The sequence below is a fragment of the Triticum urartu genome, chromosome 7A (genome assembly GCF_056163025.1).
Source record: "Triticum urartu cultivar PI428250 chromosome 7A, HENAU_Tu73, whole genome shotgun sequence".
NCBI classification, from domain to species: domain Eukaryota; kingdom Viridiplantae; phylum Streptophyta; class Magnoliopsida; order Poales; family Poaceae; genus Triticum; species Triticum urartu.
In genome coordinates, this window is record NC_141879.1 from 668,446,602 (window position 1) to 668,458,776 (window position 12,175).

Genomic DNA, 12,175 nt, shown 5'->3' on the forward strand with positions numbered 1-12,175 from the left:
GAAGAAGAAAAAAGAAGAAAAAGAAGAGGAGAAGAAGAAAGGAATAGTGGAGAGGAAGAGAAAATAGAATATTCTATTTTCTCTTATTCTCCACTATTCCTTTCTTCTTCTCCTCTTTTTTTTCTTCTTTTTTTCTTCGATCTTCTCCTCTAGCTATTCCTTTCTTCTTCTCCTCTTTTTTTTTCTTCTTCTTCTTCTTCTTAATTTTTATCGGGAACGAGGGTGTCGAGGATCGCCGAGGGGTCGAGGGTCGGGAACTAGGGTAGAGGGTCGAGGGTCGTTAAGGGGTCAAGGGTCGAGGGTTTCAGGGTCGAGGGTTCGAGGGTTCTATAGGGTCTAGGGATCGAGGGTCGAGGGTTCCAGGGTCGTCTAGGGGTCGAGGGTTCCAGGGTCGTCGAGGGTTCGAGGGGTCGAGGATCGCCGAGGGGTCGAGAGAGGTTTCCTAGTGTCAAACTGAGTCCGTGATGACGGCTCCGGTGACCGAACCGAGTCCGGCCAGGTATATATATTAGTTAAGCCTGTGCTGACTAGCTGATTGATGCATTCATTGTTTCGGTATGTACACATATTAATTAAGACTTTGTTCTTTTTTCTAGCCCTCCGGATCGAGCACAAGTTCGGTAAAGAGACGAGGCCCGAAGAAAAAGTTGAGCTCGGATGAAAAGTTTGAGATCATAGCAATCGCGCCCGACGGCCAACCGATTGAACCCCTCCGGACAAAGAGCGCATTTATTGCTCAGTGCGGGGTTCTGGTTAGGGACAAGATCCCGATAAGCATCCAGCAATGGTTTAAGCCGGCTACAGAAGACCCTGAGGTGTCTTATGTCAATGATATGCAGAAAAATGATCTTTGGACTGAGCTGAAGTCAAATTTCACCCTACCGCCAGAGGATAATCCAGAGAACCCAGTTAAAGAGTGATTAATCAAGTCTTTTGCTCTTAAGAGGATGGCAGAACTATTCAGGAGGTGGAAGAAAGAGCTGAATAAGTTTGTCGAAAATAATGAGACACTAGAATTCAAGGGCAGATATGAGAAGATCAGAGATCACTGGCCCGCATTTGTGGCCCACAAGACATCGGAAAAGAGTAAGAAGATGTCGGCGACAAACAAGAAAAATGCTGCGAAGAAGATGCTTCACCATCGCACGGGGTCAGGTGGCTACCTCGTAGCCCGGCCTAAGTGGGCCAAGACTGAGAATGATCTGGTTGATAAAGGGATCGAACCAGAGACAATTAGCTGGCCAGACCGTTGCCGGACTTGGTTCTTCGAGGCTGGCGGAACCTTGGACCCTGTAACAGGGAAGTGCATTTGGACGAACGATCAAATGGACATACCAGTCAGGAAGCTTAAGCAGTATATCGAAGCAGCGCAGCAAGGGAAGTTCTTTCCAGACAGAGAGAACGACGAGCTCACAATGGCCCTTGGGAATCCTGAGCACCCTGGACGGACAAGAGGCACGCCAGGCTCCATTCCGTGGAAGGTTGGGTTTCCGGACGCAGGCGGTTACAAATCCCATGAGAGGAGGAAAAAAGTGCAGCAGACCCAAATGCAGGCGCTGCAAGCAAGGGTAGACGCGATAGAGGAACGAGAAGCAAATCGTAGCAAACGTACTGCCGAAGCCTCCCCCGAAGCTACCCCGCCATCTCAGCGTAGAAGCAGCGTGGCTTCCACCGAGCTGCTTCAGCCGGAGCATGCCTTGATGGCTCCTGCCAGCTATCCCGTGGATGCTATCACGGATTCTCAAAATTGCCACCTTATGACGCAATGGATGAATTTGAAGGTCAAGGCGGCTGTTGGCTCTGTTTATCCTACTGAACCCGGCGCAACTTTTCACTGTCGGCCGATTCCAGAAGGATATTGTAGGGTGATGGTGGATGAAATAACGGAGGGATTTGAGGACCTCCAGCTTGACCACCCTACCGGTGAAGGGGAGACTCGGCTGGGGTCTGCTCTGAAGACTCCATGCCTATGGCGGAAGGAGCTCATCAACCTTCCGAACTGGACGCCTCCGCCTCCTCCTCCTCCTCCGGCGAGTCAGGCCACTCCGCCTCCTCCACCGCCTCCTCCTCCGGCGAGTGATGATCAGGGCCCTCGGCCGACTCCTTCTCCGGCGCGTGGCGGCACTCCGCCTCCTTCTCCGCCTGCGCCGACGCGCCCGAGCAGCCAGCCTCCTCCTTCTCCGCCTCGTCAGCAAGGGCGGAAGAGACCTGCCGCCGCTCCAGCTACTCCGGCGCGTCGTAGTCCTTCTCCTCCGCCTCGTAAACAAGTAAAGAAGACAACCGCTCCGTCTGCTCGGTCGGTGTCTAGCAGTACAACCAGAGGCGGGAGGACATACAGATTCGGTCCTTCTCTGAAGACTCCACAGAAGTTACCATATGAGAGGACCCCGGAGGAGAACGCCGAGATCGCGCGAACCGAAGTGGATGACTGGTTTCAAGGGTTGAGAGCAAAGAGACATCCACCTTCGGAGGAGAAGGTAGATCCGGTGAAAGTGAAGCGCACTCTGGCTGCCCTGGCAAAACCACCCAAGTCTCCGCCGAAATGCAACTATGAGCGCATTATTGCAAAAACATGGGCCCAAGCGGAGCGGTCGGGAAGTACAGTCAGTGATCAAAGGCTGAAAGAACGACGAGCAGCTGGGAAACAAATTGCCCAGCTCGGCGAACAAGCGAAGCAATCGTGCCCCCCCCCCTCAAGGTGCCTAGCGACATCGTCGATACGAGGATGGTGCCCGGTTATGGCAATGTTGACGATTACCTGCCCGACGATGTACATTATGATCCCATGGAGGTGCAGATACACAGATACGAGTACGGGAAGCCTCTCGTCAAAGATGAAAAATCTTTAACAACGATGATGCGAAGATTACATGATTGGTACTTGAAAATCCGTAGAGAGTCTGGGGGGAGGAGTACTTTGTATGCGAGAGTTAAACCGGAGCATGACCTCGTTGGAATTGAACTATTGCCTATTCCATTTGAGGAGTTCTATCAGTTTTTCAATCAATTGGCCCTCGATAAAACAATGATCACCTGCTACTGTCTGTAAGTACTACTACTTTTGTCATTAAGTCTCTCTATATAGCTCATCTCTTTCATTGCATGTATTTATAATTATCCTCACTATATTATGCAGAATGAAGATCGCCGAATTGAAGAAAAGACAAATCGGTGATATTGGGTTCGTTAACACATATCTCATAGATGCAACTGAGGTTCAACATCGTCCTGGAGATACCGAGGCCAACTTGCTACGATCATTAAAAAAATGAAAACAAAGATATAATACTCTTTCCTTACAACTTCAAGTGAGTGTTACTGTCTTGTGCATATTCGGTTTCCCTTATATATTAGTCCAGGTTATAGTAATGTAATTGATGAGTTATGCATGCGTGTGCAGTTTCCACTATATTCTCCTAGAGATTAGGCTTGAGTAGGGAGTAGTAACCGTCTTGGAGTCTAAACGAAAAGATCCCCAGGAGTATGCGGACATGACTGAAATCCTCAAGAAGTAAGTTAAATCGATCATTATCCACCATATCAGCAACTTTGTTCATTTCCTGATATCAAGTAATTGTTTTCTTTGTCCGGCAGGGTTTGGAGAAAATTCACCAAAAAAGTTCCGGTACTGCCGAAGGAGCTGGAATTTAGACACCCGAAAGTAAGTACTATAGTAGCATGTTCCACACATCTCCTAGTGATTCAAGCGCTAGTTTCATCAATACCATTTAGCATTCTTGCTTATCAGTTTGATTGACCTCTATTTCTTGTAAAGTGGTTGTGGCAGGAAAAAGGGAATGATTTCTGTGGATACTACGTCTGCGAGTCCATCCGCCACACGACCTGTGAGGGGGCGGGTACTCTGATGAACAATATGAAGTACGTAAATAACAACATTCACAATTTTATTTTATTACCATTATTTGTATTGAGTTTCATTCATTCATATATATATGTATTGACCCCCTTCTTCAAATTAGATGTTTCGGAAGCGGGATGAACTCCTAGCACCAGATGCGAGCAATTCAAGAGGAATTGGCGGCATTCTTTCTTGACCAAGTGATCGCTGAAGACGGAGAATACTATGTGGACCATGAGTCCGTATGATTATATTTGTAAGAGATAATTATTGTATATATGTAGCCGGTAGTGTCGGATAGATATACGAGAACTTGTTGTTCGACCAATCTCTCGGAGAAGGAGAGGTGGTCGATATCACTTCTCTCTGTATGCATATATGTTCATGACGATCTTCTGTTTCCTTCGTTTGCTTACTAGCTAACTAGCGTGTCTAGTCCTCTCTATACGTATGTATAGTACGTAGCGTCGACCAAGCACGGACATAAGAGAGGACACTTCTCTCTATTAATTATAGCTAACTAACACAATATATGAAACACCTAAATTAACCCCCCAAAACCCCCAACCCCCCCCCCCTCCTTTCAAAAAAAAACAAAAACTCCAGCCACAGAAATGCTGACGCGTGGATGCCTATTGGTCCCGGTTGGTGCCACCAACCGGGACCAAAGGGTCTCCTGCCTGGGCTCTGCGCACTGCCCACATGAAGGCCCATCAGTCGCGGTTCTGGATTGAACCGGGACTAAAGGTACAGGGCATTAGTACCGACACTTTAGTCCCGGTTCAGGAACCGGGACTAAAGGCCCTTACGAACCAGGACTATAGGCCCTTTTTCTACTAGTGTACTGTGCAGCCTAGATTTAGGGATTCTGAGGCGCACGTCAGCGGTCACGGCCTAGCATCGGGGGAAGCATTTGCTAAAGAGGTAATAGCATCACAGGTCCCTGAACTTGTCATGGAGGTGATGGTTTGGTCCTTAAACTTGAAAAGGCTGATTATTTCATCCTTCAACTTGTCATGGAGGTGCAAGTTTGGTCCTGGTCCAATCAGAACTCGCCAAGTGGAGCCAGCTCGGCTGGGCCGGTCAGCGCCGTGCATTTTGCAGTTTACCCCCTGCCTTTAGCCCTTATCAATGCACATGTTTAATTTCTTCTACATTGTTAAGGGCCATAAAAAATCAATGCACATGTTAAATGCTTAGCAAAGAGGGCAAGAATGTCTACAGGATCGTACATACTGAATTTTTTTCTTCAAACACTTCTAAGTGTGTGTGGTTTTGTATTGGAAGAAAATTTCGAAGATAAACGACAATACCATTGCGATAAAAAATGGCATTATATTTTTGGCAATGTACAAATGGCATCATTTTAATGGGATTATTTTTTATTTTTTTGCGAATGAAAATTAAACAATGGCATTATATTTAGCTTTGTAACTAGCTACCAAGCTGATCGAAAAATAAGATAATCTTATTAGGGTGAACTTTGCAGTTATATATTTTTCAGCATAGCAAACTAGTATTATTTCAGAAATCATCTCAGATGAATGAAACACACATCTAATTTGTATATTAATCAACTGTGTCTTACATACAGATGCAAGTTAGACAGTTAATTTAACTATACGTTGTGCAATCTATGAGAAAAATGACCATGTGGTACCTTCAGACTTGAGCGTTTGAGGTATGAAGTGATGGATGGAGTCTCGGACTCGATGGCAAGGCACACTGATCGTCATGCGAGACAATGGGAGGATCTACACAGGGAAACACGACTGGACTGGCTAGCATGGCAGTGCGGCGATGTCGTCAGTCGCGGATGCTAGTAACTGATGGCGATCAGCGATGGTGCCGTAGCGGCGATCGGCTGCGGGCGATTAGCATCGCAGCCAGCGGCGGCAGGCGCAGATTGGATGATCGATCTGAAACTGGGCTTTGTGTTGGGCTTCAGCACATCTAGCGCATTACACACACACACACACGCAAGGAAGTTTTGTAATGTACTAGTAGTACAGAGTAGTAACAAATCAAAGGATCTACATCGCTAAACTAAAGGATATACGGCCATTTTACCCGAGCATTTCTGCACGTTTTGTTGAGGGGCCAGCCCTCCTCCAGATGTAAAAAGTCAGTTAACCATGTGTGTTCTTCTTCTCACTGCTGTTGTTTCACGAACACCCTGCGAATGAAATCCTGGAACCTCCTCAAGTAGAGCTTGGGATCCACAGCAGAAATGCAGCCAGGGTTGACCTGGAAAGACTTGTAGGCGTGCTCCAGCTTCTTGGTTATGTCGTAGTCTTGCAGGATGCCGATTATCCCGAAGAAGAGGTAGACATCACACGGTCCCCCGCTCGGCGCGGCTATGAACAGGTGCCTCTCGTTCAGAAGGAACTTGCCGAGCATTCTCTTCGAGCTACGCTCCGCCTGGGCGGGCATGTTCATGCCCAGTTGCACAAATGCCCTCCTGCGGGTTGATAAGGGCTAAAGGCAGGGGGCAAATTGCAAAATGCGCGGCACTGACCGGCCCAGCCGAGCTGGCTCCACTTGGCGAGTTCTGATTGGACCAGGACCAAACTTGCACCTCCATGAACAAGTTGAAGGATGAAATAATCAGTTTTTTCAAGTTTAAGGATCAAACCATCACCTCCATGACAAGTTCAGAGACCTGTGGTGCTATTACCTCTTTGCTAAAATGGCTCATGCTGAAGCGGGATCGACACAGCGATTGCACCCGATGCAAAGGAAGACGGCGGTTGGCCCGCGCTCTGTATACAACATTGTATGCACCACTGAGGGAAGGTGACATCTATATATGTAGCATCAGACGACGTGCACCATGTCACACTGATAGCGTGGGCCTCACCTTACAATATATGCCAAACTTTAGCAGGGATAAAATCTGGACCAAACTTGTTTAAAGACATATTTTGGAGGAATTCTGCCAAGTCATGTAAAAAGTGTGGCATACGCAATCTTCAAGGATAAAAAGTGGAATCCACTATAAAAAAAATGAGGCTAGTTGGTCCTTCAAGTACATACGTAACTTGATGGAATTTGATAGTACAATTAACTTTTGGATTAGGTGCACGTGCACGTGGTTGAGTGCTGGATCCGAATTGTCCATAATCCTACCAGCTCGTGTGACTTTTTATCCTGCCGAACCTAATGAATAGGCTGCCCCAAAGAAGCCCTAAAAAGGCAGCACTATACTCACCCTAAGGCGGTCATGGTGCCCTGCCGGACGGCATCTCACTCGCATGGCTCCAAAGCTTCCCCTACGGCGCCGCAATGCATGCAGCACACGCAAAACACAAATGTTCCATGCGCGCGCGCCCAGCGTTGCTGCCTCACAAAACATTCGATTATAATTGATTCTACCACGTGATACATGTGGGCGCATGCACTCGGCAGAACAAAATTTCCCAAATATGCAATCTCATACTTATGTAGGATGTAAAAATGGAAAAGGATTGGCAGCATAATCTCCTGTGATTATCGATCAGCAGCATGCAGGTAATCTTCATCTAGAAATGTTTTCACTTGATTAGTTGCTCTGAATAGTATGGACGTACGCACACCGTTGTGTACGACAATTAGCCACCAGCGCTTGTGTTGTTCAACGGTACGCTCCGACAGTTGCCTCCAAGAGGAACAATCCAATGCTGTCCAGGAATTATTGCCCCTGCCGGTTACCTTTTCCAAGGCCCGGTCTGAACTCTGAACACTACCTTCCGATGCAAGAAGGTGCAAACTCAACGAGAATTACACCAGAAGTTACCGTTGGAAGTTTTTATTTTTCCAATCCATCATGTCGACTACATGCTAAGTTTTTCCACGGCTTAGACCATTGGTTCCGCGTTATGCAATGTGAAGCGAGCGCACAATCGCCATAAGTTCTTGTTCCTAGGTTAGAATTTTTAGACCAAAGATCCCATAGCAATTCGGAGAAATATCCTCTCACTGGATGAAACAAGCCACCCATATTTGCTTGTGGGGCTGGGCACCACCACGTTATAACGACCACGAGTGCATCTTGTTGTGGCGAACAATGCTAATGGCTATCAACGAAGTCGAAGTAACCATATCAGGAGTGATGGGTGATGCTGATGATGTTGCTCGATTTTTTTTTTTGGAAAGGGAGGAAGCACCCTCGGCCTCTACATCTGGTAGATGCATGCGACCATTTTATTTATTATTCACAAAGCCTTTACCAGGTAATACAATAGTAAGCCCGATGCCACCATCTAGACGACACCTGTCGCTACTCTTATCCTCTTGATGAAGGTGTGCCGAACGTCCGGGCCAAATACAACATCGCACGAAAGCCTAACATCTAACACTGGATGCCCCATCCAAGCCACATAGGCGGGACTGGGTAACATTTCAGACCGGCGCACTCTCAGTGAGTCAACACGCACATGCTGCAAAGGGCCGTCACCTCCGTCTTCCATCGATTCATCCTCAAAGCATATACTGACGCATCGACCTTGTCAGGCCTCTCTGCCATCGACGCCACCACGACGCCAGACAACGTCGACCTCTTGCGCGTGTTCATCGCCACACATCTGACGCCAAGCCTCCACTGCTCCATGCCGCCGAGAACCGCCGCCTTGAATATGTAGAAATAAACACCGCTCCACCGAAGAAGCCGTCCGCTGGTCCCTCGAGCACGAGTGCATCTTCAAGAATGCCGCCCCCAAGGGGGTAATGACACATGATTGCCACCGTCATCCGATCAACTGATTTAGGGTTTCCCCCGGAGGTATTAAGTGGGGTTGGGAGCTTCACGGTATAGATTTTCCACGGTATAGATTTTCAGTTCCGCGTTATGCAATGTGAAGCGAGGGCACAATTGCTACAAGTTTTTTTTAGAAAAGGAGGTAAAACCCCTGCATCAATCGATGCTGCACATCTTTATTAATTAACGTCTGACAAGAATATACATCAATCCATCCGAAGCCACCACTCACACTTACAAACTTGATAATGTGAAATGCTCTCACTTCCCATATCTAAAACCAGTGTCGTCGTCGATCCATCTACATAACATATCGAAACAAACATTTGGTGTAGCCTACCTAAAGCGCACACCATATGCACACGTTTTAGGAGCAAATTCTTGTTTTTAGGATAGAATTTTTAGAGCGAAGTTCCCATAGCAACTCGGAAAAAAAAATCCTCTCACTGGATGAAACAAGCTACCCATATTTGCATGTGCGGATGGGCACCACCACGTTATAACGACTACGAGTGCATCCTGCTGTGGCGAACAATGCTAGTGGTTATCAATGAAGTCGAAGTAGCCATATCAGGAGTGATGGGTGATGCTGATGATATTGCTCGATGGCCCTGTCGGTGGTCTCGTAGTACTGTGTGTTAAGTCCATGTTGGTGATCAAGTAGGCGGCGGTGCCCTGGTTTTTGTAGAAGTGTTTAGATTTTCACCCTGTTCCCAAAGTTAAGTAAAATTATATTCTGTTATTTTAATAGCGTGAGCGTTTTGGACTCTAGCTCAGAAAACAATAGCTAGCTCTTTCTTGAAAGTTGAAACTCTATGTCAGTTGTGCCGGAGATAAGATCTAGCAGGGTGGACATGTGACAACATGATGATCGTTGATGATGGGGAGGCGATCCCGAAGAAGCTATTGTTGACAAGCTACAGCGACCCAATCGTTCGTGTGGTTCGCTTTAGCCGTTTCGCGTGTCAGACTAAATCCTCGATGAACTAGTCCGTGCAATGAACCCTAACACTCAGTGGCGGAGCCACCACCCGGCCACCCCGGGCACTTGCCCGGGCTCACTGGTCACGAGACACAGTACAGACGTGATAAACAACGATGCAAATTCTGCCATGCATGGTGGTTTACCCGGGCAGCAGTGTACCTGGTGCTAAACAATGGGCTCCTATCAGAAAAGAAGTGGGATGGGCTCCTACCTAGCGTCCAACTAATATTTAAGTGATAGGCTAATTAATTAAGCCTGCCAAACGCCTACACCAAGCATAATGTTCAGCAGTTACTCGAGAGGAAACGAGCAGTCATTTCGGCTGTTAGTTTCTGACGTACCGTAGGGACTAACCAGCGGCGAGTGAAATGGAGGCAGCTGGCACAGGCGCACGTCCGGCCGACGGCGGGTGGAACAAATCCATCTCTAGGAATGGCTTATACATCCTCAACTACTTGTTGCTTCTTGCTTTTTCTTATGTCTAGGTAAGATTACACACTAATTTCAAGATTAATAGATTTAGGGCTTAAATTTTTAGTTCAGGCGATCGGCATTTGCCTCGTTCTTTAGCACGATACTGGTATATTCTGTATGTTTCTCTTTTCTTACAACCTCTCTATGTTGAATATCTTCAAATCACAACACCTAATCTATATATGTGAATTAGAAACTCATTCTTTTTAGGAAAACGGTAACCTTCAGCCGGCTGATGCCCGCACAACATCCGCCGCCTGTGTAGCCGTCAGATTGATCTTGATCGAGCGCTTGCACTGATGACAAGTCCCTTGCAGCTAGTTTTTTTTCACAACAAGCATCTTGTTTCACTAGCTTTCTGCAACAAATATCTAGTTTCAGAAAGAAAGAAAAAGTGCTTGGTGGTGAAGTTTTTCTTTCGGCAACAGGGTCTAGTTTCAGAATTTTTTTGCAACAGAGGGCTTGTTTCACAAAGAAGAAAAATGGTTCGACGATCAATATTTTTCACTTCTGCAACAAGGGTATTGTTTCAGAAACATAGTCCCAGTTGCAGAAAGCACAGAATGAGCGCCCTGCTCTATACGAGGGCAAGCATTGCAACAAGACGCATGTTTCAGAAACATAGCTCAGGTTGCAGAAATCGACAGAGGAGTGCCGATGTGAGACTTCATTGTTGTCGTGCTGGAGTAGAGGCAACTGCTCGGAGTGCTGGTTCGGAGGAGGCGCGTCGATTCCGGCGGCCGGCGACGGTCCATGGCGGGGTAGTGATGATGTCTCAGTGGACCTTTGCAACAAGGTCCTTGATGCAAAGCCATGGGCGCAACAAGCTAGCTATTGCGAAGGCGCCCAGTTGACTGGGACGGTAGATCGGATGGTGTTTCGGGTGGCATCCGACGGTTGCCGAGGCGACTGATCTTATCAGTTTATCATCCGGCGGACGCGTAGAATTGCCCTTCTTTTTACCTTGTAGTGTCCTATAAGATGTTTGGATGCTAAAAAATTTTCATTGTTTTTAGATACCTCACCACTTAGCTATACTTTTAACGTCAACATAGCAGGTTTAGTTCTAGGCATGGCCTTGCTTTATGACTTATGGCTTCCGAGCCTTTTGACACATGGCGCCCTCCAATGACTCATCTTCGCCGAGTATCGTGCAATAGGTACTCGGCAAACCTGTGAACACTTTGTCGAAGACGACACTTGGTAAACATCAAGGACACACGCCACCCTTTAGTGGATCCATCTTTGCCAAGTATGGTACGAAAGGTAGATTCTGCCTTGTAGCTCATGTTGACACTGGGTAAAGTCTTTGCCGAGTATTTGAGGGAAGGAACTCGGTGAAACTGAAGAGGGTACACCGAATAGAGTTTACCGAGTGTCACAATCGGTAAACTGGTTGCCGAGCGGATATCGGCCTTGGCCGAGTACCCTTGGTACCCTTTGATTTTTAAGTTAGACACTTGGCTCAACTTTGTCCAGGCTTCACAAAAATTCTGGCTCCGCCATTGCTAACACTATGCACTAGAACATAAGATCAGTGCACAAAAGTCAATACTACGCCGACGTGAGTAAATGAACTGTTGATACATTAAATGTGTAACCTAAACCATTTTGCCTCCTTACTCAAGGAGTGGAGGGTGAGAGAAAATTTCCCCGTGGTGCAAGTCAATTGAAAAGTAACTTGAGCGGATCCACACGTAACTTTTTTATGGTTGTTGCAATGTCAAAGAGGCGGTGCCTAGCCAGCGCCAAGCACGTAGCCACATCTTTTTTGCGAGTTTATTGCCGGAATCTGCAGGAAATCATCGCGGCCAGCGAATAATCGGCTTCAGGGTGTGAAAACTTGGGTTTAACGTCGTGTCTTCGTCTGACCAACGGCTACGTGTTAATATACTGGGGCGCGACTCCGAGATCACATACATGGTTGAGATTATAACTTGGGGTACAAGGGATAAGAGGATAGAGAGATAGAGTTGTTACAAAGATAAACATGCTAACAACCCGGGCTATCCTAGCCGGGCTCCCCTTGGAACGTATGCCAACAGCCTGTCACGACTGGGCACATAATGCGTTGCTTAACACAGGGAAGCATTTTCCTTGTGACCACATGGTTCTTTGCTCG